Source organism: Peromyscus maniculatus, chromosome 5 (assembly GCF_049852395.1).
Source record: "Peromyscus maniculatus bairdii isolate BWxNUB_F1_BW_parent chromosome 5, HU_Pman_BW_mat_3.1, whole genome shotgun sequence".
NCBI classification, from domain to species: Eukaryota; Metazoa; Chordata; class Mammalia; order Rodentia; family Cricetidae; genus Peromyscus; species Peromyscus maniculatus.
The window spans coordinates 44,026,564-44,050,140 of record NC_134856.1 but is presented as its reverse complement, the minus strand read 5'-3'; the positions used below and the strand labels follow the sequence as shown (position 1 = coordinate 44,050,140).

Here is a 23,577-nt window from a genome sequence, read left to right as displayed (position 1 = left end):
GGTTCTCCTTGAGGTCTCAGACACGAGGAGAAACAGAGGATGCAGAGGAACCCTGAAGGCAGGAGAGAGGGAGAGAACTCAGATGAGACAGGACACGTTCAAGATACGGTACAGACGGAGGCAGAGAAAGCCAAGCTAGACAGGCGCTTGCGTGGCCCAGACTTGCGGCTTTCACCTCCCAACTGAGCTATCTCTCTCCCTGCCTACGAGGGACACTAACCCTGACTACAGCCTCTTCAAGACAAGATGAGGGTGCTTTCTAGTCTTCCTTTAGACAGGGTTCAATGGCTGTTGGTCACTTCATGACCACATTAGCCACACTATGGATGCCTAATGAAGAGACGCAGAAAAGCTCCAGGGCCCTCTTCCCTGCGCTTTCCTGCCACCCAGAGAATGCTCTGACTCACAGGGGAAAAAAGAAGAGGGTGTGGTCATTCAAGAAGTATTTATCTGGTTCCACACCAGGGACTGAGAGCCAGCCTGCCCTAGCATGTCCCTCCCTGCTAAGCCGCATCAGTATTCCCTCACGAAGCTATGTGGCTCCTCTCTGACTACAATGAGGTCAGCTTCCTCTACCCAGGAGCAGAGCCGTGGGTTTGCTCTGTTTTGAGAACTGCTTGGTTGTTATTAGCCAGGCTTCCTCCAGGAGGGAAACCCTTCCACAGGCTGACCACGGGACAACCCCTCTTCAAGACTGGCACTTGGGGTCTCACTCTCTCAATGGAGCTGGCGATGGCTTCCCACGGCTTATCCCAAAGAAATGAACGCCTGTGGGACCCTGATGCTGGGGGCAGAACCAGGGCGTCAAGAGGAAGAGAAGGTACTCCTTGAGGAAAGTGCCACGCTCTATCCCCATCAGGACAGCCCTCCTGGCTCTGCTTAGCAACCAGTCAGCCAGTCCCCACAGCCCCTTCCTTCCCAAAGGCACACAGACTCTGTCTCCTGGTTTTGGAAGATTCAAAGAAGGGTCAAAGAATGAGTTAGGTGTGGTGATCTGAGCCCCAAATCCCAGGGCTCAGGAGGTGGAGGTAAGACGGGTGACAAAGTAAGACACTTTAGATCCAGACAGATACAGAGAGAACGAATCTGACCACGCTCTAACACCCACGCTGGGAGAGAAGGGGTCAAATCGAGCGGGCAGCTTGTTTCTTGGCTGTTCTCCAGCCCACGCACCCACAGGTCAGGAACCAGATGGCTACAGGGTTTCCACACCACAACATCTCTCAGCAGGAACATGCAGCCAAGGAAGAAAGAGCCAGTTGTAAGGGCCACAAGGCAACTGTTCTCCTAAAACAGCCCAATCCAGCCAGGATGATTAATAAAAAAAATGGTGGATGAGGCAGGAAGATCTCTTCCTGGTTTTCAGCCCTTCACTATCAACACTAAAGGATTCCTAAATCACAAGGTGTGGTGGTGAATGCAGAGGCAGAGGCATGTAGATCTCCGTGAGTTGAAGGCCAGCCTGGTCTATATAGAGTTCCAGGGTTCAGGACAGCCAGGGCTACACAGAGAAACCCTGTCCTGAAAAAACAAAACAAACAACAACAAAAAAGAATTTCTAAATCTTTTGTTGTTTGTTTTGTGTGGGTGTTTTTTTTTTCTTTCTTTTTCTTTTTCTTTTTTCTTTTTTTTTTTGAGACAGGATTTCTCTGTGTAACAGCTCTGCCTGCCCTGAATTCAATTTGTAGATCAGGCTAACCTTGAACTCACAGAGATCTACCTGCCTCTGTAGCTTGAGTGCTGGGATTAAAGGTGTGCACCACCACTGCTCGGCTTGGGTGGTTTTTTAAAAAAAGCTATTTATTTATTTGTGTGTGTGTGTGTGTGTGTGTGTGTGTGTGTGTGTGTGAGAGAGAGAGAGAGAGAGAGAGAGAGAGAGAGAGAGAGAGAGAGAGAGAGAGAGAGAGACTGAGACTATGATAGTACCTGAGGAGGCCAGAGGAGGGCGTCATATCACTGGACCTGCAGTTATGGGTGGTTGTTAAGTTGACATCCTAACTCTCTCTGGCTCCTGGTTTGTTTTTTTGGAGCCGAGTCTTATATAGCCCAGGCTGGCCTCTAACTCACTAGGTAGCTGAAGATGGCCTTGAACTCCTGGTCCTCCTGCCTCTGTCTCTCAAGTAGAGTATTACAGGAGTGTGCTACCGGCGAGTGCTGGAAAAGGTTCAGGCCCGCCTGACCCTAGCCAGGGCTGATGGCAAAGTGCTGGACTCAGGTCCACACAACCCCAGCCAACACGTATTTAGGCAGGAGAATCTATGTTCCTGAAATGCTCCAGGACACTTTCTACAGCTCAAAAATCTAGCCAGGCTTCAGCCCAGACCTGAAGTTGAAGTATGCAATGTATAAAGTCAACATCTTTCCCCACATCCACTATAGAATACAAAACCAGAAAATCAACCCAAAGGTCAACGCTGTCAGCCTGTAAGCCACAGGCCCAGGAAGCCAGATGGAATGCTTGCTTCACTGGAAAGCAAGCTACAAGGCAGGGTCTGGATGGATGCTTGACTCAACTGGATCCCGGGCTCCTCTGGGACAGGCTTGGTCTAAAGTCGTGGTACCCTGACTACTAAAAGCCCTCCTGTGACACCAGTCCCCGAAAGCCTCCCCGTCCGTGCACTAGCCTCAGCCCAGTGGCCAAAGGCCAGGAGCAGCCTAGCTAGTTCCAGGGCCACACTTGAGAGATGAAGGCAAGACAGGTGAAAGCATCCCAGCACTCAGCATTACAGGAGGCTTAACCAGAGTTCAAAGCCAGCTTGGACTACAGAGCCAATGCCAGGCCAGCAAGGGCTACCAAGACAGACAACAAAAACAAACAAACAAACAAACAAAACAACAGGTGAGAGCTGGGTTCTCTGTCATCAGGCCCAGTAATGTGCCACGCCCCCACTGAGTTAGTATGGCTTCTATAGGGCACCTTCCAGATCCATGGCTCAGCCATGCCATTCAGGAGGAATGTCCTAGGTGGGATATGCTGCATCTGAGATGAGGTAGCATCAGATGATAGTCCAAACCCAGCATGGAATCCCAGGACTTGGAAGTCAGAGGAAGGCGGTCACGAGTTCACAATAGTACCCAGCTATACAGCTAGTTTGAGGTCAGCCTGGGTTACATGATACTCTGTCTCCAAATGCCAATAAAGGGACCAGCAAGATGACCCTGTGGGTAAAAGTGCATGCAATGAAAGCCTGCAGTGAAGGTTTGCAGTGAAAGCCTGCAGTGAGTGGAAGCCTGCAGTGAGTGGAAGCCTGCAGTGAGTGGAAGCCTGCAGTGAATGAAAGCCTGTAGTGAAGGCCTGCAGTGAAAGCCTGCAGTGTAAACCTGCAGTGAAGGCCTACAGTGAAAGCCTGCAGTGAAGGCCTACAGTGAAGGCCTGCAGTGAAAGCCTGCAGTGAAGGCCTGCAGTGAAAGCCTGCAGTGAAGGCCTGCAGTGAAGGCCTACAGTAAAAGCCTGCAGTGAAGGCCTGCAGTGAAAGCCTGCAGTGTAAATCTGCAGTGTAAACCTGCAGTGAAAGCCTGCCAACCTGAGTTCAAGCTTCAGAACTGACATAAAGGTGGGAGGAGAGAACTGACTCCACAAAGTTGTCTCACACACACACACACACACACACACACACACACACACACACGACAAATTACAATTTTCTTTCAAACCAATAAAAATAGTAAATATTCTTTATGGCTTATCATCAGTAAATGTTTGGTTTGTATACCTATTTTATATGCCTATATAAATATCCATAAAAATGTATCAGTGAAACAGGATCATGAGTAGAATGATTTAAGAAGACCTAGTCTGGGGCTTGGAGAGATGGTTCTGGGGTTAAGAGCACTTACTGCTCTTGCAGAGGGCTCAAGTTAGGTTCCCAGCACCCACACAGCTCACAACCTTCTGTAACTCCAGTTCCAGAGCAGTCAATGTCCTTTTCTGACTTCCTTGAGCACTGCATGCACAGGGTACACTTACATGCACGCAGACAAAACATCCATACACGTAAAATAAAGAACATCTTCAAGCAGCAGCAAGAGGAAGAGGAAAAGGAAGCAGCAAAAACAGCCTCAGCCGCCCTGCCTAACCATCCCTTCCATCCCAGCAGAGGTGGGTAGATCTCCAGGAGTTTGAAACCATTCAGGTCTATATAGCATGTTCCTGGCCACCCAGAGTTACAGGGTAAAACCCTGTCTCAAAGGAGAGGAGAAGGAAGGCGGGGAGGAGAGGGAGGGGGAGGGGGAGAGGAGGCTCTACTCTGAAGGGCTCTCACACTAGCATCAGGATGAGGACAACAGCCTGCTCTGGACGATGTATCATTCATTCCTTTTTTTTTTTTTTTTTTTTTTTTTTGAGACAGGGTTTCTCTGTGTAGCATTGCGCCTTTCGTGAAACTCACTCTGTAGACCAGGATGGCCTCGAACTCACAGAGATCCGCCTGACTCTGCCTCCTCAGTGCTGGGAGTAAAGGCGTATGCCACCACTGCCTGGCCACCACATTCCTTTTTGACACAGATCTTGCTATATAGTCTGGGTGTCCTCAAACTTGTGATCCCCCACCCCCCGCCCCGCCTCAGACCTCCAACTGCTAGATTACAAATATGAACATCATACCCAACATTTAACCTCCCTTTTAAAATAATCAATCCTGCTTTGACATTTCCTGGAGGCAGAGCTCCTCTGGATTTTCTGTGACCCCATCTGAACGTCGGGCTTGTAGTGGGGGTACTGTATGCTCTGGGGCAGCAGCCTGGGCTCTGGAAACCTGTCTGGCTCTTGGACCCCACCCAATCGAAGGCAGGGAACAGTGCAGCAGGCTGGAAATTTCGCTCTGTGGTCAGCCTAATATCTACCTCCTTCATCAAGAACATATGACTTCAAAGTACTTTTCCCCCTAAATCTAAAAAAAAAAAAAAAATCCTTCTGCTAACCCAACCAAGCCAACTTCTTATCAGTTTCTATTCTTGTGGCCCAGTGGGAGGAAGGAACCAGGTGGGGAGATGGCTGCAGTTCCTGCCAAGATCAGATGCTGAGGAACCACCAACCCTTTGGTTTGGCAGCTTGTGGGTTCATCCAGGGCTTGAGCGCTGTGTCAAGAGTAGGTAAAGTGAAGGTTTACTCAGAATAAGACACACCGCCAAAAGGAACAGCCATGTAAATGCCAATCCCCTGGCAGACCAAGGAAGGAAGGAAGCACCCACCCACCCCCACACACAAGCCAATGAGCCCTGGGTAGATCGGAGGCGGTAGGGCAGAGGCAATGGTTAGTGGTGGTCTGGGTGACCGAGGGTGTCTAGACAGACTGGCGCTAGACCAGAGGGTGAAGCCGACGGCCACGCCAGGGTACGCTGTCTCCAGGCAGTGGCAAATCAGTCCAGGGCCCCAACTCTTGGCACAAAGTGGTAACCTGCACTCTGTGGGCCAGGCTGCCGTATTCTCTGAACGCCCCATCTCTAGCGTTCCTTTGTGCTCCTTTTATATTTAGTAATGACTTTTGAAAAGGTCAGCCAGTGGTAGCTATGCTAATAGAAACCTGAAGATGTCTGCTGCATCCAGGCTAGGACCAGAAGACTTAAGGGAAGCAATGCCAACCCGCCCTCCACACACATCTGCCTGGGAGCAGAGGCAGAAACAAGCACAGTGGACGGGATGAAGGAGACAGGAGTCGGGCTCTTGCTAGGTCACTGTGTCCTCTTTCCAGCAGAGATCTTCAAACTTTTGGTTACGTAGGATGCGGTAGCATATGCCTGTAATCTCCATGCCTTAGGGCGGTGGTTCTCAACCTTCCTAATGCTGCGACCCTTTATTTAATATAGTTCCTCATGATGTGGTGACTCCCAACCATAAAATTATTTCGTTGCTACTTCATAACCACAATTTTGTTACTGTTATGAATCATAATATAAATATGTCTGATATGCAGGATATCTGATATGTGACCCCTGTGAAAGGGTCATTCGCCACCCAAAGGGGCTGAGACCCACAGGTTGAGAACCACTGCCATAGAGAGATCACTGAAAATCCAAGACCAGTGTGGTCTACGCAGCAAGTTCTAGACCAGCAGGGGCTACCGAGCACAATCCTGCTTAGAAAAAGAGCCAGAGATGGACACTCAGAGCAAGAGTGAATAAGCAAGAGAACACAGACTTTCCCGTCTGGATCCAGGGGCAGCCCGGGGCCATCTGGTACCCTCTAGTACCAACCCTGCAAGTGGCTCTGTGAAGCACCTCCGCCCTGTGCCCAGCTTTTCCATATTAGTTCATCCCCAGGAGTTGGGGCGGGGCAGAGGCCCGGTTCACACTGCTTTCACTTCTCTCCAACTCTGACAGCCTTCCTCTTCATGGAGGAGCTGATGATATGACCTGCTCAAGAAGGCTCCTGGGTTGCTAGGTTATCACTTTCCCACTTCTGGAGGGCGGCAACATCGGCTGCGATGAGCAGGCACAAAGGAGAACTTCTTTCCCGGCTTCTGACCCTCACCTCCGGGGGAGACAATCCAGGTTTCGGGGAGAAAGGGGCCTTCCCTGTCTCCACTGCCTGTCCTCAAGGGTGACTCATGTTCCTGATCTATCCTAAATTCTGAGCTCCTTGCCAAAATGACATGCATAACGGCAGGCATTGGTGCTGTCAACTGGGGCGGACTGGGGACACAGGCCTCAGTCCATTTCTACGATGGCTCCCAGGAAACAGACTTTAATAATCTAGACTATGACAGGGATTTCCAACATTACGGTGCCATCAGAGACGCCAGGTATAGGTGACCTGGGAGCTGTTCAGAGTGGGGTCCAGGTGTGCTTTTGAGCTGCTTGCCTTCCCTTATTAAGGCTGGAGTGTCATCACCCCAGTAGGAGCCTGAGAACTGACTCATGTGTGAGCATGCCAGAGGGTGACAGTGGGTGTCCTCCTCTCTACCTTATATTTTGAAATAGGGTCTCTTTACTGACCGTCATTTACCATCTTCTTACTGGCAAGACTGGGAGCCAGTAAGCTCCAAGGACCCACCTCATCACACATTCACACACACACACACACACACACACACACACACACACACACACACACACAACACAACACAACAGACACACACACACTAAAGTTATAGGTGGTGCAACTATTCCCGGCTTTAAAAACAAAAGCCTGGGTCCTGGATCCGACCTCAGGTCCTCAAGCTTGCAAGGCAAGCAGGCACTTGACCGACTGATCCGCCTCCCTAGTCCAGAACTGACATTTTACAGCCAACATCAGAAACAAAAAAGCTAGCAGAGGGTGATGGCACACACCTACAATCCCTGCTCTCCTTGCACAGAAGGATCAGGAGTTCCAGGCCATGCTCAGCTACGTAATTTGAAACTAATCTAAGGTACATAAGACCCCATCTCAAAAAAGAATAAAGAAAAAGGAACCTTCCATTCTAGGACTGCCTTTACTCCACAGCTGTGTATCTGGGCAAATCACACTTTCTGACTTGGCCTCAGGTCCTCCATCTGTGTAGTGAGTTTGACAATGCCTGCCCTCCCTCTGCTAATCCCACCAGCTCCTGGCATAGATTAAATGTCATGGCTGTGAACTTCAGCCCCACAGAGAAGAAGGATGCACAGACAGCAGGAGACCCTGCATTGAAGCCTAAGGAGACAAGGGGATTGAGCCAGGCCCAGGCACCAGGCACCGGGCACCGGGCACAAAACTAGAGGAGCATTTAGAATATGCCTGTCATTCTGGGCTGGCAAACAGTGAAGGAGGCAAGAACTGGCTGCCAGCAATTATCTGAAGAGGAGGAAAGATTCATGACAGGGAAATGGGTATAATGAAAGAGGAATTCAAATGGGTATAATGAAAGAGGAATTCAGACAACACCCAGAAGAGCCTACCTCGCTGCCTGAGAATCCAGGAGCTGGTAAGAACTTCCAGGAGCTCCCAGGTCCTCCAGCACTTGGTTAGTATAAAATTTCATATCCTCAAATAGACCAAAGTCCCTCACGGGTATATTCTTCTCTTCCTGAACCAGAGGCCCAGGCCCAGTAGCCCATCCAAGATTGAACTCGAGGTCTCCTCTTGCCAAACCCAAAGCTCAAAACCCAGAGAACACTGCTGAGATCTCAGGCAAGCCAGTTCAAAGATCTTTACTCTCAAAACTGGAGGTGATAAATAACCAAGCCTCAAAGAGTGCTAATTTTGTCTTTCTGCTCAAATATATCCCACTGTCTTGGACGTTCTATCTCAAAGAAGTCACAGGGGCACAAGAGTCCCCACTAGGAAATCCCCAGCAAATCTAGAAGGTACAACACCCTGACAGGCCGTGTGATAATCACTACAGAGGCAGGGGAGATAAGCTCAGAATAGAATGCAAACAGAGCTGGGACAAATGCTGTTTACTGGGACCTGGTCAGAGCCACCATCAGCAAGTGTTCCCATTTCAGATACATCCCTTTGTAACACCAGCCGCCATGGAGATTGTCCTGGGCCTCAGGAAGGAGGAGCCATTTGCTATGACACGTCTGTGTGGGCTTTTTATCCTGTAGTACATGGGAAGAATGAATTGTGAATGAGCATCAGGGACAGGGAAGTGATTCCTCCCTAAAAACTGCCCCTGCCTACTAGAGCCCATCCTGGCTGGCCTTAAACTCCTGATCCTCCTGCCCCCACCTCCCAAGTGCTCAGATTTCAAGAGTGTGCTACCATGCCCTGTTAATGTTTGGTTATTTTGAGACAGGGTCTTGCTATGGAGCTGAGGTCGATCTGAGCTCCTATGTAGCCTAGGCTGGCCTTGAATGAATGATCTTCTAGCCTTCACCTTCTGATTTCTGGGATTATTAGGCATGTGTCCTTGCTAGCATTCAATCTTTAACGAGGTAAATTGATAAATAGTAGTAAGCACTATGGATTCACCTATAGTGGTTACTGATATAAAAATCAGGTCACAGAGCTATCATCAGGTCTCCACGTACCTAAAAGCACACCAGATGCTGCTTCAATACGCAATGTCCTCATAATGAGCAATACACAATTTTCCTTTAGAGACTCATCTCTCTTCAAATTACCATCTCTGTGTCATGCAACCCAGGCCCAGCTAATGGGAGCACCAAATGCTTTCGGCCGAGTACTTACCTCGGCCAGGACTGAGCATGAGTCCCAGTTTAGGATTCTCTATAGCAATCCCAGGAAGGGTGCTGGGAGCATGGAGCCAATCACAAGGTACGTAAAGCAATAGCTGCCCTTTAGTCACAGGGCACTTTGAAGTGGATTTTCTCTTCTTTTCTTCTTGAGACAGTCTCCTGTATCCCAGGTTGGACTCAAACTGATCATGTGACTAACGATGGCCTTGAACTCCCGATACTCCTGCCTCCACCTCCCAAGTGCTGGGATTACAGGTATGTGCTATCACACCAGTGTAAGTGAGGTAGAGTTTTTGTTTGTCTGAGACAAGGCCTCTCTATTATGTAATTATGTATCTCTGGCTGTCTTGGAACTCAATCTGTAGACCAGGCTGGCCTCGAACTCACAGAGATCCGCCTGCCTCTGCCTCCCGAGTGCTGGGATTAAAGGTGTGAGCCACCATCCCTAGCATGGTAGATTTTTTTTTTTATAACTGAAGAAGTCCAACTCTCAGACACATGTACAATCATTTTCAATTTATTAAACAATTTTAGAAGGCCCCGTATTGTATCACTTGCTATCTTACCTAGAAAGAATGTCTGGAACTCTTAAGTACTTAAATACCATCTCCTTGATGGGTCAGGCCAGCTCAGAGGCCCACGAGAGCAGCAGTGGTCTGGGAGCTGATGTTCTGGGATTCTTGGTAGGAGCTTGGTTCTGGCCTGGACCACAGTCTTTTTCCAGACAGGGCACTCCTCAAAGGAGGCTTTGGTGTGGGGGGGCTCCAGGGAGGCCTGGGGTCAGCAATGCCAGCCCCAGGGGAAACTCAACAGGAAAAGATGTGCTTGTTCGTGTTCCCTGCCCCTTCCTGGGGACTAAATCCAGATGTGCCTTTCTTCTAGAAGTTGAACCCAGGACCCTGAGCATATAAGGCAGGGGCTTTATCACTTGGGTCACATCCCCAGTATCCATGCCTTTTGATATCTGGTCATACCATACCCCAAACCAGATGATACTGTCAAAGACAACAGAATATGACTCTGGCTGGCTGGGAATGGAGCTCACTGGTAGAACGTTTGCCTACTGTGCATAAGGCCCTGGGTTCAAGCTCTGGCACCAAAAGAAAAATAAAGAATATGATTCTAGATAAGGTCTATAATGCGGAGGGGTGTCCTTTCCAAAACTACATCTCAACCAGTAAGAGTCATCTCTGGCTTTTCAAATAGTGCTAGACAGTGCACCAAATGCCTGGGCCATCTGTCCTATTAACTCCCGGATATTGCCTCTTTTTGTTGTTTGTTTTTTGAGACAGGGTTTCACCGTGTAACTCTCACTGGCCTGAAATTCACTAGGACTAGGCTAGCCTCGAACTCAGAGCCTCCAGCCTCTGACTCCTGAGTGCTGAGATTAAGTACATCCACCACCGTGTCTGACTGGATATTGCCTTTTAAGTAATATATTTAGTACCTTATTTAGTACCCCCAAAGTACCTTATTTAGTCTCAGACTGATTAAACAAACTCACACATGATCGAGGCCCCTCACATCCAGCCCTTTTTCTGTTCTGTATTCCTGGTTTCTGGAAACGGGATTCTATCATCCATCTAGCCTGAAATGTGGAGTCACCTGTGACATTCCTTGCCTTCCTTAGCCAATCTAAAGTCCAATTGATTTTACAATCTAAATCTCTCTCTAATCTTTCAATTTCACTCCACATCTATAGCTGTCCACTCTATCCAAAGAACTGTCATTCTTCACTACTAAAGCCCCAGATCTATGAAAGTGAGCCCCTCAAACAATGTCATCACCACAGGGAAGCTCAAGGAACTTCCACAAATGTAAACCCACCCCTCCCCCACCCAGAAACAGCCACACCTCCTAAGGCTCCGGAGCAAAGGAGGAACTCCCCAAATGTCTGCCTCTTGTCAGGTCTGTCTGGCTGAGCAGCGGACACCTTAAAACCAAAAAGAGACCTGTAACCCCAGAACGTGAGAGGCAGAAGACAGAAGAACACCATAAGTTCAAGGCCAACCTTGTCCATTAGAGAGCTCCAGGACAGCCATGGAATGAGCCCTTGTACCCCAAAACCAAACCAAAATAGATGGCTGAGGGGGTAAAGGCACTTCCTGCTCAAGCCTGACACCCCTGAATTCTATCCCTGGAACTCACGTAAAGATGGAAGGGGAGAGCCGGGCGGTGGTGGTGCACGCCTTTAATCCCAGCACTTGGGAGGCCGAGGCAGCCTGGTCTACAGAGCGAGATCCAGGAAACGTGCAAAGCTACACAGAGAAACCCTGTCTCGAAAAACAAAACAAAACAAAACAAAACAAAAAGATGGAAAGGGAGAACCAAATCCACAAAGCTGCCCTCTGACTTTCACATTAAAGCTGTGGCACAGGGCGGCCTCCATCCTCATCCTACCTACACCATCACCACAATAACAAATCAAGTTAAAACAAAACAAGCACCAAAGGACGGAAAATCAACCGGGTAAGTGAGGGAATTGCTGCTCAGGCTGGAGGCCCTGACCCCTCTCCTAGGGAGGCTTCAAACTTCTAGGTCAACCTCAGGATTGACTGGGTCTCACTATGATGACTCCACAGTGCAGACCTCATCTGACCCCAGATGGGAGAGGAAGCTAGCAGGCAGGCAGGCAGGGGAAACCCAGCTGGGCTGAAGCCAGAGGCTCTGTATTTCAGAAGAGCCAATGGAGCACACAATAGACTGTCGGGGACCGCTGGGCTGCCCAGGGCAGACAGCTGTCTGCGTGTAAAAACCAAGGATCTGTCTCTTCATACTGTCTTATCATATTGACTCTTAGCAAGCCTGCCAAGCGGCAGAGAACAAGCCCTCCCACACTTTCAGGCAGGCACAATCCTCTGTGACCAGCCCAGCCCAGCCTTGCCTCAGCTGGAAAGCGTGCCTCCCCCTCCTCGGCAGGGTGGGGCATGGAGGCCCTGTCTGGCCAGATCCTGTAGTTCTCTGCCCCACCTCTTCGGATAATGAGAAATCAATCTTATGCTGTGCTTCCCTAACTTTTTGTGTCCAGGCTTTGCATCTGTCTTCGTAGTCTTCCTCTCACACCTGCCTCCTCTACTGAGACCCTCCCAGTGCCCATGCCGGGCAGGTTCTCAGATCCTAGCAGACATTCTGCCTGGTGTGATCCATCTGCGATCCCACCTCCCACCTGGGCTTAAGGGAAACCTGGCTAGAGAAGACCCGAGTGTAAAGAGGTGGTGGCACACGCCTTTAATCCCAGCAGGCAGAGGCAGTCAGTTCAAGGCCAGTGTGGTCTACTGAGTGAGTTCCAGGACAGTCAGGGTTACACAGAGAAACCCTGTGTGTGTGTGTGGGGGGGGGGGATAGAACAGAGAACTTGAAATGAAAAAAATATGAATCAGCTTCCAGGGCTTATGGATGGCCAGCCTAACAAGAGAGGATGATGGAGAGATGGCTCAGTAGTTAAGAGCACTGGCTGCTCTTCCAGAGGACCTGGGTTCAATTCCCAGCACCCACACGGCAGTTCACAACTGTCTATAAACTCCAAGATCTGACACCCTCATACAGACATACATGCAGGCTAAATACCAATATACATAAAATAACAATTAGAAAATTATTTTTAAAAAGAAGAGAGGGGTGTGAAGCGAGGCCTGACAAACCTTTCTGCCTGGACCCCAGCAGAGCTACACTAAAGATTGAGGAACTGGGCAGCAGCTCCCCTGGCTGCAGAAGTCTATGTTCCCCAGAGAAACCAGAACTGCCTGTTTGCTGCTAAATGCATCCACAAAGGCTAGGAGAAAGGTCACACCAACTTCCAGACGTCTAGACTGCACAGTGCATTCTGGGCTCCCACTCTACCCTCCTACTCAGAGTGTGGCACTCCTCTGTTGGGTTGACCAGATGGTCTGAGAGCGAACTCCTCAGCAGCCTTCTGAGTTCTTGATTCGAATGTGGATCTGAATCCCAGTGAGGAACAGTGGCTTGCCTTGGGTCACACAGCACTGTAGATAATCAAGGGTATTTATATTGTATGTGCACCCTACCAAACTCAGCCCTGCACTATGAAAGTAAAGTTCAGCTGCCCTGGAAACAAGTAGCTTCCTCTTTTCAAGAACCAGACAGCCCTATCCCAAATGTCTAGAGGATGCTCGGAGGCTGCCAGCAAAGGGATTGCAGCTGGCTCTTCTCCCCATCCTGCGTAAGACAAATGGCAGGGATCCACAGATCAGGGATAGATACGAGGGAGGCAAAGGCTGGCGGATCTCTGAGTTCGAGGCCAGCCTGGTCTACAGAGTGAGCTCTAGGACAGCCAAGGATACACAGGAAAACCCTGTCTCAAAAAAACAAAAAAAAAGGGGGGGGGTGCTGAAGAGATGGCTCAGTGGTTAAGAGCACTGACTGTTCTTCCAGAGGACCCGAGTTCAAGTCTCAGCACCCACATGGCAGCTCACAACTGTCTGTAATTCCAGTTCCAGGAGAACTGATATCCATGGCAAAACACCAACATACATAAAAAATAAAAATAAAAATAAAAGAAGAAGAAGAAGAGAATGTAGACAGCTGGGTATCCCCTATGTAAACCATGAGGTATCCCATTTGAGATTAAAACTCACATTCATCCTAGAAGTGTTCCGACTATGGCTTCATGGTCAAGTATGTCTTGCCTCTGAGGAGCTGATGACATTGCTCATCAAACACCTACGACTCTGAACCTCAACATAAACTATTTATCTGCTCCTCATTTCACAGCAGGCCTGAGAAAATAGCTCCTCACCCTAGAACGGGGTCCACCATTCTTACCATCTTCGGTTTTCTGAGTCTAGACTTATCTCTGGGGCTGGAGAAATGGCTCAGCAATTAAGAGACATTGCTGCTCTTACAGAGGACTGGAATCTGGTTCCCAGCACCCACACTGGGCAGCTTCCAATCACCTGTAACTCCAGCCCCCAGGGATCTGATGGCCTCTTCTGGCTTCTGCAATCACCCACATACATGACACATGTGCACGTGCACACACACACACACACGTAATAAAATAAATCTTTAGAATCATTTCCCCTGCCCTTGGCACCTAGGGTATTCCCGAGTGATGCTGAGGAACCAGCCAGAAGCTAAACAGATACAGGTCCATGGGAGCATCAATTTGCTAGGAACCAAATTCCAGTCCCCTGGAGCCCTCTGGGACAGGGAAGAACAGAGAAAGCCAACCACAGAAAATCCCAGGGCAAGCCAACCCCAGTGAGCCTTCCTTGCTTCCTAGAGAGCGAGAGCTGAATGCAAAAGCCCCTCCCAGGCCTTCCCCCACCACATCCCCTGGTTGCTATCTGTTCTCCGCACAGCCCAGGACTCTGCACAGGCCCACAGAAACTTTAATTTCCTCCTGGTGTTTTAGCTCCAAGTAACCGTGTCCTTCAAACGGCAAGGGCTTTGTCTTTAACCGCGTACGGGTGGGAATGCGGGTCAGAGACAGGAGACGCAGCATTCTACTACTCTACTTCTGTGGAGTTCTTTCTGAAAGCAAAGGAACCCTCTGGGAAAAGGCAGGAGGAATTAGCGTGGGGGAGGGGCGAACTAGTAGAGTGGGAGGAGCAAGGAGATCCCCCGCCTCACCCCTTCAATTCTCTTCTTACCTGGATCACTCCCACGATCCTCCTCTTTTCTCCCCTCTTCCCTAGCAGCCTCGCCCCCTCCCCATTCCCTTTCGCCACAGAAACAAAATAACCTGTTGATGTTTCCTGCCGGGAGCAGGTTCCCTCTGGACCAATTAGCTATTTGCGTTTGTTGCTGATTGTCTTCCTCGGAAGGCTGCTGACCTGCCAAGGCTGAGAGGCTGCGGCCTCTTCACAGGGCTAGGGCTCCAACCCCTGAAAGATTTACGGCAAAGGAGGTCGAGCGGTGAGGGCTGCTCCTGGGGGTCCCCAGGTTATGTCCCTTGAGCCCCACAATGCTGTGCCCTTTCATAAGCCAAGAAGCCTCTGGCCCCAGCTCTAACCACACAGAAAACGGTGGCCTTTGGCGGCTCTGTGGCATACCCTCATTCTGACCCCAATCAGAACGGAAGGAAACAAAGAGGGAAAATGCGGCTGGACATGGTGGCACAGGAAGTAGACATGGGGGCGGGGTGGGGTGGGGGGGCAAGAATTTGAAGCCAGTCTGAGTTACATAACATGTTCCAGGCTAGCCTGGACCAGATGAGACCCCGGTCTCCAAGAAAACAAAAAAAGGATGCCAGTGGACGCAGTTCACATACCAGGCCACAGAATCCAAGGCCTGCTGGGTCAAGAACAATGCCTCAGAGACAGAAGAGAGTAACTTCCAATTCCAGGCCTTCTCATGCCAGTCCACCTGAAGGAAGGGGCAAGGCTGAGGACCATCTTAAGCTTTTCAACATCTTTTTCGTTTGTTTGCCTTTTTGAGACAAGGTTTCTCTGTGTAACCCTGGCTGTTCTGGAACTCACTCTGTTGGACCAGGAGGATCTCAAACTCAGAGATCTGCCTGCCTCTGCCTCCCGAGTGCTAGGATTAAAGGTGTGCACCACCATCACACAGCTGATTTTCAACATCTTATACGGGAACTATGTGTGCTACGTTTAATACTGATATTTTACAAGTAAAATTTTAGTACCCATGGACTGGAGATATGACTCAGTGGTTAAGAACATCTGCTTTTACAGAGGACAAAAATTCCATCCCCAGAGCCCACATCAGACAGCTTAGAGCTGCCTATGACTCCGGCTCCTGGCAGATCTGAAGCCTCTGACCTCTGGGGGCACGGCCACTCCCATGCTCAGACCCACATACAGGCACACAAACATACACATAATTAAAAACAATAACTCTTTAAATAATTTTAGCAACCATATCAAAATAAGCAATAATTACAACATCACCCCTACATTTTCTCCCCCCCCCTCCCTTTCCCCAACACCTCTCTCGATTCTGTATTAAAAGTCAGGAAAATATCACAGAGATCTGAATTGACGGAAACACACCACTTTGTTCCAGGAAGATAGCCTTCCGCTCTGGGAATCTACGGGAATAGTCTTCTGCGTGCCAGTTTGGTGGACCCTGTTCTTGCCCTCCTGCCCAATCCCACAGGGGGCACTCCCCCAGGGCTTAGCTAGAAATCCCAGGTGGCTCAAAGCCCAGCTGTGCCCTAGAGCCCTAGATGAGATCTGTGATGGCAACATGAACGCTCGATTGACAATATGTTGCAATTACAATAATGATTTACAAATAAGCAACAAAAAGTACTTGAGAACGGCTGGTCGGGGACACAAGCAGCTGTCCCTGGTGAGTCCTGCATCGCTAAAGGAAAAGTCTGCATTCTGTAGATGCAGACGAAGTTGAGATTCTTTCCTTGGGAAGCACTTCTTGGAGATTTCGGCTCTCATAGTTAAGAAAGACTTATTAACAAGCATTCTGAGCAAAGAGAAGAAACCACAAGTCCCCAGAGAACAGGGCCAGGTCCTTTGATTACTAAGGACTTGGATATGTAGGAATATGGGGTAGAAAGGGAGACTGATGGACAGGGAGGCTGGGGTACAGAAACTGGGAGAAGCCAAGGGGAAGGCTCAGGCGTGGAGGAGAGATCTCGTGCTGGCTGCAAAGCCCCGGCTGCTCTCAGTTACTATGGAGGACCTCTTGGGCTGGAGGGACCGAACCCTAGACAGCTTGGGGACAGGAGTAAAAATACTGACAGAGGTGCCAGGTAGGCTGCTGGTAGCCACAGACAGCAAGGTAGGCCATATGATCTCCTGGAAACCTTCCTTTTGGGTGGCCCCTTTCAGTTCAAGGAACCAACCCTCGTCTCTTAGGCATCAAAATGCCAAACTCCAGCGAATCAAGTATTTTTCCAGAAGATGATACTGACTTCTCAAAACCTCTTTCAGGCTTCTCTTTTCCATTTCTCCTGCCAAGTCCCAGCCTTCATTACATCTTACTCCGGCACTATCTAGTTTTCAGTAACATCCCTCCGCTCACTGTCCCCTGATGACCCTGCTGTACCAGGTTGCCTACCAGTCTACCCTTGGCTGGCTCAGAAACCTGTCACACCGACCCCTTTGCCACCTGCCAACTCCTACTTGCCTAGTGCTTTTTGGGTCAGTCTCTCATGGTATCTACAGGGTCCATTTCCTCATTCTCTAAAGAGTCTGGAAGGACTACCTGTCATGCTACCAGTCCTGCCCTCAACACTGGGAGGCATACGGCCCAAGCTGGGAGGGGAATCTGGGCACAGCCCAGATTTATCTTGGGAGACCAAGACCATGGTACTCTCATGAGGCTAGCATCTGGTTCCTGTTATGCCCACCCTGGAACCCTGAAGGGGATGTGAGCCTCTCATTTTCATCTCACAGTCTTCCAGGAGAGCCCTTTCTTATCCAAGAAACACTTGGAAGTGAAGGTCTTACTGGTCTCTCCTTTCTTCTCATCTCTGGCCCCTCATTCTCCATTCAAACAAAGCCAAAGAAACTATGTTTCCTTTCCCCAAAGCATATTATAGAGACCAGAACCCTTAAAAATGAACAACGGCAACAGATTAAGACCTCTTTGCCAAAACAAGCTACAAGACCTATAATGTCACTCTCACCCCCCCACCCCCCATCCCTCCACCCCACCCCCCAGTCTCTGGCCTCCCTTGTCTGACAGCCACATATCCATCAAAGAAAGCACTCTGCCCTACATCCGAAAAGGAGGGATGCTGCTGCCACAGGCTGAGCAGCAGCTGACAGGCATCAGGGCGGCCTTTTCAGGTCCCATTGATTTCTGCACCGCTCCCTAAGCTTCCTCATCCCAAGCATAAAAATGGACAGTTCCCCTGGGTCTTCAATCTGAAGGTCTCACGGCATGTGAAGCTGTGATTAATTAATTTAAAAAAATGTTATACTTTTCACCTGTTAATTTTTTTGTTTTGATTTCTTCAGATAGGGTCTTGCTATATAGCCCAGATTAACCTTGAACTCATGACTCTCCTATTTCAAGTTCCCGAATCCTGGGATTGCAAATATACACCACCACACCTGCTTTTTGTTTTTATGACTTCATCTATATGTATGATGTGTGTGCATGTGTCGGTGTGTGTGCAGAGTGTTCACCTCTTTGAGGCAGGTCTCTGATTGGCCTGGAGCTCACCAATTAGACTGGACTGGCTGGCCAGCAAGCCCCAGGAATCCTCCTGCCTCTGCATCTCCCGCACTGGGATTACAAGTATGCACCACCATGCCGGACATTTTTTATTCTGGTGCTGGGAATTTAACTCAGGTCCTCATGTTTGGAAGGCTCTTTGCAAACCAAGATCTCTCCCCAGCCCTGGATGTTTTACTTCAAATTTCACATGTGAAATAATGACGATGATACCAACCTTGCAAAGCTGCTATGAGGACTCCACACTGTAGCAGGAATCTTAAAAAGTTCTTATTAATAAAATCAAACCCAGAGCCAAGTATTGGGGTGAACTGGAAGATCAGAGAGACAGAACAAGCTACAGCTACCTCACCTCACCGGACAGCTGGTCTTGTCTCCTCAGACTGGAGGCCTCTGAGTCCTCATCCAGAATGGGTCTCAGCTGAATTGCTGCTCAAAAGCCTGAATGCTTAACCAGCCAAATGCTTCTTGTTCCTGGTCCTCACGTCTTATATATCTTGCTACCTTTTACCATCACTCCCTGGGATTAAAGGCTCGCTTTCTGGGATTAAAGGCATGAGTCACCATGCTTGGCTGTATCCTTGAACACATGGATTTCTGCCTAGCTCTGCTTCCCAAGTGCTGGGATTAAAGGTGTGTGCTACCACCGCCCAGCTTCTGTGATGGCTTGCTATTATAGCTCTGACCCCCGGACAACTTTATTTAAACATACAAATCACATTTTAGTACAAATAAAATATCACCATACCGTACAGCATGAGCACACCTATTGCTGGGCTAGCAGTGAGCACTCAGCGAACCCATTCCGGGAGCTGTTAGAAGGACCACTTTAACAGATGGCTGAAATGCTAGTCCTGGGGCTGTTATGTGACCACACCTTGTCTTCCTGTCCCTCACTAACCCTACCTGGATCTATATCTGCCTGGATCTAGTTTTCCTATAAATTTGTATCTACCTCTCATCAGCCTGTAAACAGACAGAAAATATTTGCAAAACACTGTATGATTCCTCTAGCTTGTCTAAACTCCAGATTCCTGGGCATCCTGTCCAGTGTGCAGCCATAACAGGACTTCACCTGGCAGGCACCCCAATCGTCGCATTCTGGAAAACCTACACGGAACAGGCAAGAGTCTGTCTCAGTTGCTGCTTTATTGAACCCAGGCAGCTACCCTTTTCCCAAGTCCTGGTTCCTAAACATGCTGTGTGGTCATGAGGCCTTCTATCCAAGAACAGACAGCTCAGGCCCCACGAGTCAGGCCTCTCTCTAACCTAGCCAACCACGGGCAGCATGGGAGTGAAAGAAAAAGGCTCAAACGGCGCAGCTGCCAGAACAAGCCGCGGTGGGGAAACGAGGTGGATGAAAGTCCTTCTTAAGACTTTCCATCTGTTGGGACTGGCTTACCATGCAGCTGTAATGGCTCGATTCGGTGTCTTTCAAAATGTTAGACCCAAGGAGCTGAGAGAGATACAAATTCAGATCAACCGAATCAAAAAAAAAAAACACTCTGGCACCATGGCATAGGTATCTGGGCCTTAACCAACTCTCCAGGTGATTTCAAGACCTGGAAAGTATGAAGAAGCCAGCCATAACCCTTCACCTAAGCCTCCCTGCTTCGCCAGGCACTGTGGTACAAATCTATAATCCCAGCAGTCAGGAGATAGAGACAGGAGGATCACTGAAGGTTCCCCACCCGCCTGGACTACACAGTAGGTTCCAAGCCAGCCAGGGCTATGCAGTAGATGCCACTTCAAACATGAGAACAAAGGCAGGCAAGAAGCTCGGTGGATTAAGGCTCTTGCCACCAAGCCTGACCACCTGAGTTTGATTCACAGAACCCACATGGTGGAGGAAATGAACTAATTCCTGCAAGTTCTCCTCTGACGTCCACACATGGGTCACGACACATATGAATGAACACACACACCCCAAATTAATTACTTTTTCAAAGCAGCAACAACAAAACCTCTGCTTCGACTGAGCACCCACTAAAGTATTTCAGAAATAAAGATGCATTTAGAGAACCTCCACAAAATCAAGGACACAGCTCAGCATCAGAGCGCACGCCTGTAATCCCAGAACTCCTGATGCAGAGGCAGGAGAATCAGGAATTCAGGGCCATCTTCAGCACACATCAAATCTGAAGACAGCCTAGACTCATGTAAGATCTTGTCTCAAAAGTGAAACAAAATGCAAATACACAAAACCACAACACGGCAAACAAAATACACTACAGAAAAACAAAGAAATCCATTTCCCACTCATCCCTATACCATTTCCTGTTACTAAAAAACAAAAGAACACAAGGGCTAGAGAGATGCCTGGAGGCTAAGAGCACTTGCTACTTTTGCACAGGACCAAGTTTGGTTCCCGGAACCCACATCAGGTGTCTTACAACCACCTGAGATTCCAGTTCCAGGGCATCTGATGCCCCCTTCTGGCCTCTGAGGGCACCCACATACACAGACATGTAAAAATGACACAAATCTTTAAGATAAGAGCTCAAGCGAAGGAAGGAACCAGCTTGCCTGACTTCCCTCCAACACCTTGAACCTTACTGTGTCAGACTCCTCAATCTGAAACAGCTTTCCAAAGAAAGGTAATCCTCCCCCTGAGACCTGGCTTACGGTGAAAGTTAAGTGTTCACTCAAATGGGGCTACATCTAACGGTTTTGTTTCTTTTTAAAACCATATGTGGGGTATGCACATGATGTGTGAGTGTGTGTAGGTCAAAGGTCAAGTTTATGGAATCAGTTCTCTTCTTCCAACTTATCTGAGCTCCGGGGATGAAACTCAGGTTGCCAGTCTTGTTTGGCAAGAACCTTTACCTGGAAGCCATCTCCCAGACCCCTCACTGTATAGCTAGGGTTGTCTTTAAATGGCAATCCTCATGCCGTCCTGAACACTGGCATAACAAGTGGGTGTCACCCTGCCTGACTCCAGTGACCCTTAGGGACTTCAAAACTAGTTCTATCTCTGGGGCTCTAAAAGTGCCTGTGGCCTATCAGCACGTCACAGAACTCCACAGTGGTCTCTGGGACACGAACACTTCCAATCGGCCCCCGGGGCAAGCTTGCCGAGTGTGCAGATGTAGACACAAACATTCACACAGACAGTTGGCCCCCTGGCCTCACCTCTCCATTCTCAAGTTACAAGGTTAAAAGCATCCTATTCACAGCCAAGGGGGAGGGAGCATGGGAGGGATCGTGTTGAAGCAGAGAACCATCTGGTTCAGATCAAGACTGCTCAGTCAGGACCCTCACAAACTTGGGAAGTATCCCCTCCCTGCCTGATGGCTCACAGGTTCCCCCTCGCCCTTCCCCACTTTCTACTGGGAGACTGGAGATAGGGTGAAGAAAAGTGTGACCCGAAGGAAAATTCAGCTGAAGGAAGATGGCGAACGAACAGCCAAACAAACAAAAACCGAATTATACCTCCCTCCCTCTCTGCTTCAGATCAGATGCACCAGGACTAAACTTGAGTTCACCGCCTACAGGCACAGTGCCTTCCTCCACAAAGCTCAGAGCACATATCAGGCATCCCTCCCAGAAGGCGCAGCCCACTCCAAAGTGAACTGATTAGCTGAGGGGTATAGTGACCAGAGTTCTCCAATGCCACCATGAAGGTAAATGGTCCCTTCCAACCCAGACTTCTGAGCCCACCAAGCGTGAGGAAGGGGAGGCCAGCCAGTTTCTTCTAGACAAAGCCAAGCAGTTTCTAGACACTTGTCCACAAGTAGGAGTATGGGTTACTGGCTAGGAATAACTACTTCCCAGGGGCCCCAGGATGCCCTGAATCGTTCTCAGCGTAGAGACGGAAACAAGAGGCAAAATGGGAGAAGGATGCAGTTGGCAAGAGAGAAACAGAGAGGCTAACTTGAGCAAGCAGCAAAGGGACCGGAGACTCCTCTCCAGGCGGAGGGCTACGCAAAGGAGGGGGCAACAGAAGTAATGAAATAACTAAACAAGAGAGACTGGGTGTGAGCCCCAGAGGAGGGGCTGGGAAGTTTCACCCAGTCACAGGGGCCTGACCGGAGGAAGTAACGTGTCTTACACGGCAAGGGATGGAAGGGACAGGAGGGGCAAGGGACAGGGCTCAGGCCAGAGTCCAGAGGGCGGACACGCTGACCAAGTTTCTGGTTGGTTCGTGCCTCAGTTTCTCCAAAGTAGGAAGGAGGTCAAGCTGTCAGGTCTTATTAGAGAGAACTAGGCCACAGAGCGTGGCTAGGGGTCAGCGCCAGGTTGGGGGGAAGGCCGAAGGAGAGAGGAAAGAAGCGCGGGTGGTGCAGACAGCTTCTGACCAAGAGAAGTGGGGCAGGGGGTTCCGGATGGAGCAGGTTCCCAAGCTCCGGAGGCTGGAGGTACCAATACCTGGGGCGTGGAAGTGTGGACCAGGACGGGGTTCTCAAGGGCTGGGGCTGGGGGCTGCCAGCAAGGCGTGTCACAGGAGCGCCTGGAAGACTGGGAGCTGCGAGATAGGCAGGAGCTGAAGGCGGGGATCCTGATCGAGGCCAAGGCAATCAGACCCCCGCCCACACGGCGCCCAGACCCGGGGGAAGTTGCTGAGCTGGACCCGAAGGGTCTGGGCCTCGGAGCCAAACCCTCTGCCCGCAGAGGAGGGTTGGGGCAGCACGGGGCCCGGGGAGCCCCGCATCCCTCCCTCTCCCATCCCGCCCGCGCACCTCAGTCTGCGCTGGGCGCCGCGCGGGCCATGCCTGCCGCTCCTGCCGCCGCCTCCGCCCGTGCAGAAAGCTGCCGCCGCCGCCGCCGCCGCCTCCCGCGCCCGGACCCGTTAGCTTCAAGGCTCTCCAGATCGCCTGCCTTGGGCCAGTCCCGCCCTTGCCTGGCCCTGCCCTCCCGGAGCGCCGTGGCTGCAGCCTCAGCCCGGCCCCTCCCCCCACCCCTGCCCAGCAAAAGGGAAGGGTGGGGGAAGGGGGCGGGTGCCCCCTCCCCATTCACATCCTCCAGGGCTCTCCCCTCCCTCCTATCCCCCAACTCGTTCAGGCACGCTGGGATATGTAGTCCAGCGGGGCAGGATCGGCCAGCAGTGCTCCACATGGGGGGACTATCACTCCCAGAAAGCAATGCACTCCCATATCTGGGATCATGGTCTTTGTAGTTCTGCCTGGATTTAGGGGGTTAAGGCGTAGCATTAAGGGGCGTCTTCTTCTGTTTCCCAGCCACGCAGCTCCGGGCACCTGAAACCTGCGCGATGCAGTCTGTGGCGCCCCAGCCAGGCTTTGGTACCTGATTCACATCAAAGGATGCAAATAAGCTGAGGATGCCTCTCACACAGGGCTGTGATCAGCTGCGGCCGGCCGAGCCCAGCTGAAGGGGACTGTTTGTACTTGC

The 23,577-nt window shown here is 50.1% G+C and overlaps 1 protein-coding gene across 2 annotated transcripts in view; it reads right to left on the bottom strand.

The window, feature by feature from the left end:
• St3gal2 (ST3 beta-galactoside alpha-2,3-sialyltransferase 2) overlaps positions 1–23,040 on the bottom strand; it is a 56,372-nt gene extending 33,332 nt beyond the window's left edge. The window contains exons 1-2 of one of the 2 annotated variants that reach the window (XM_042277715.2): positions 22,908–23,040; positions 22,597–22,693 (exon numbers count right to left, since the gene is read on the bottom strand). The gene's annotated coding sequence lies outside the window, so the exon portion shown is untranslated. The remainder of the gene's footprint in view (positions 1–22,596; positions 22,694–22,907) is intronic. The other variant, XM_006974095.4, reaches the window with a different exon arrangement.
• Between the last annotated feature and the right edge of the window lie 537 nt (positions 23,041–23,577).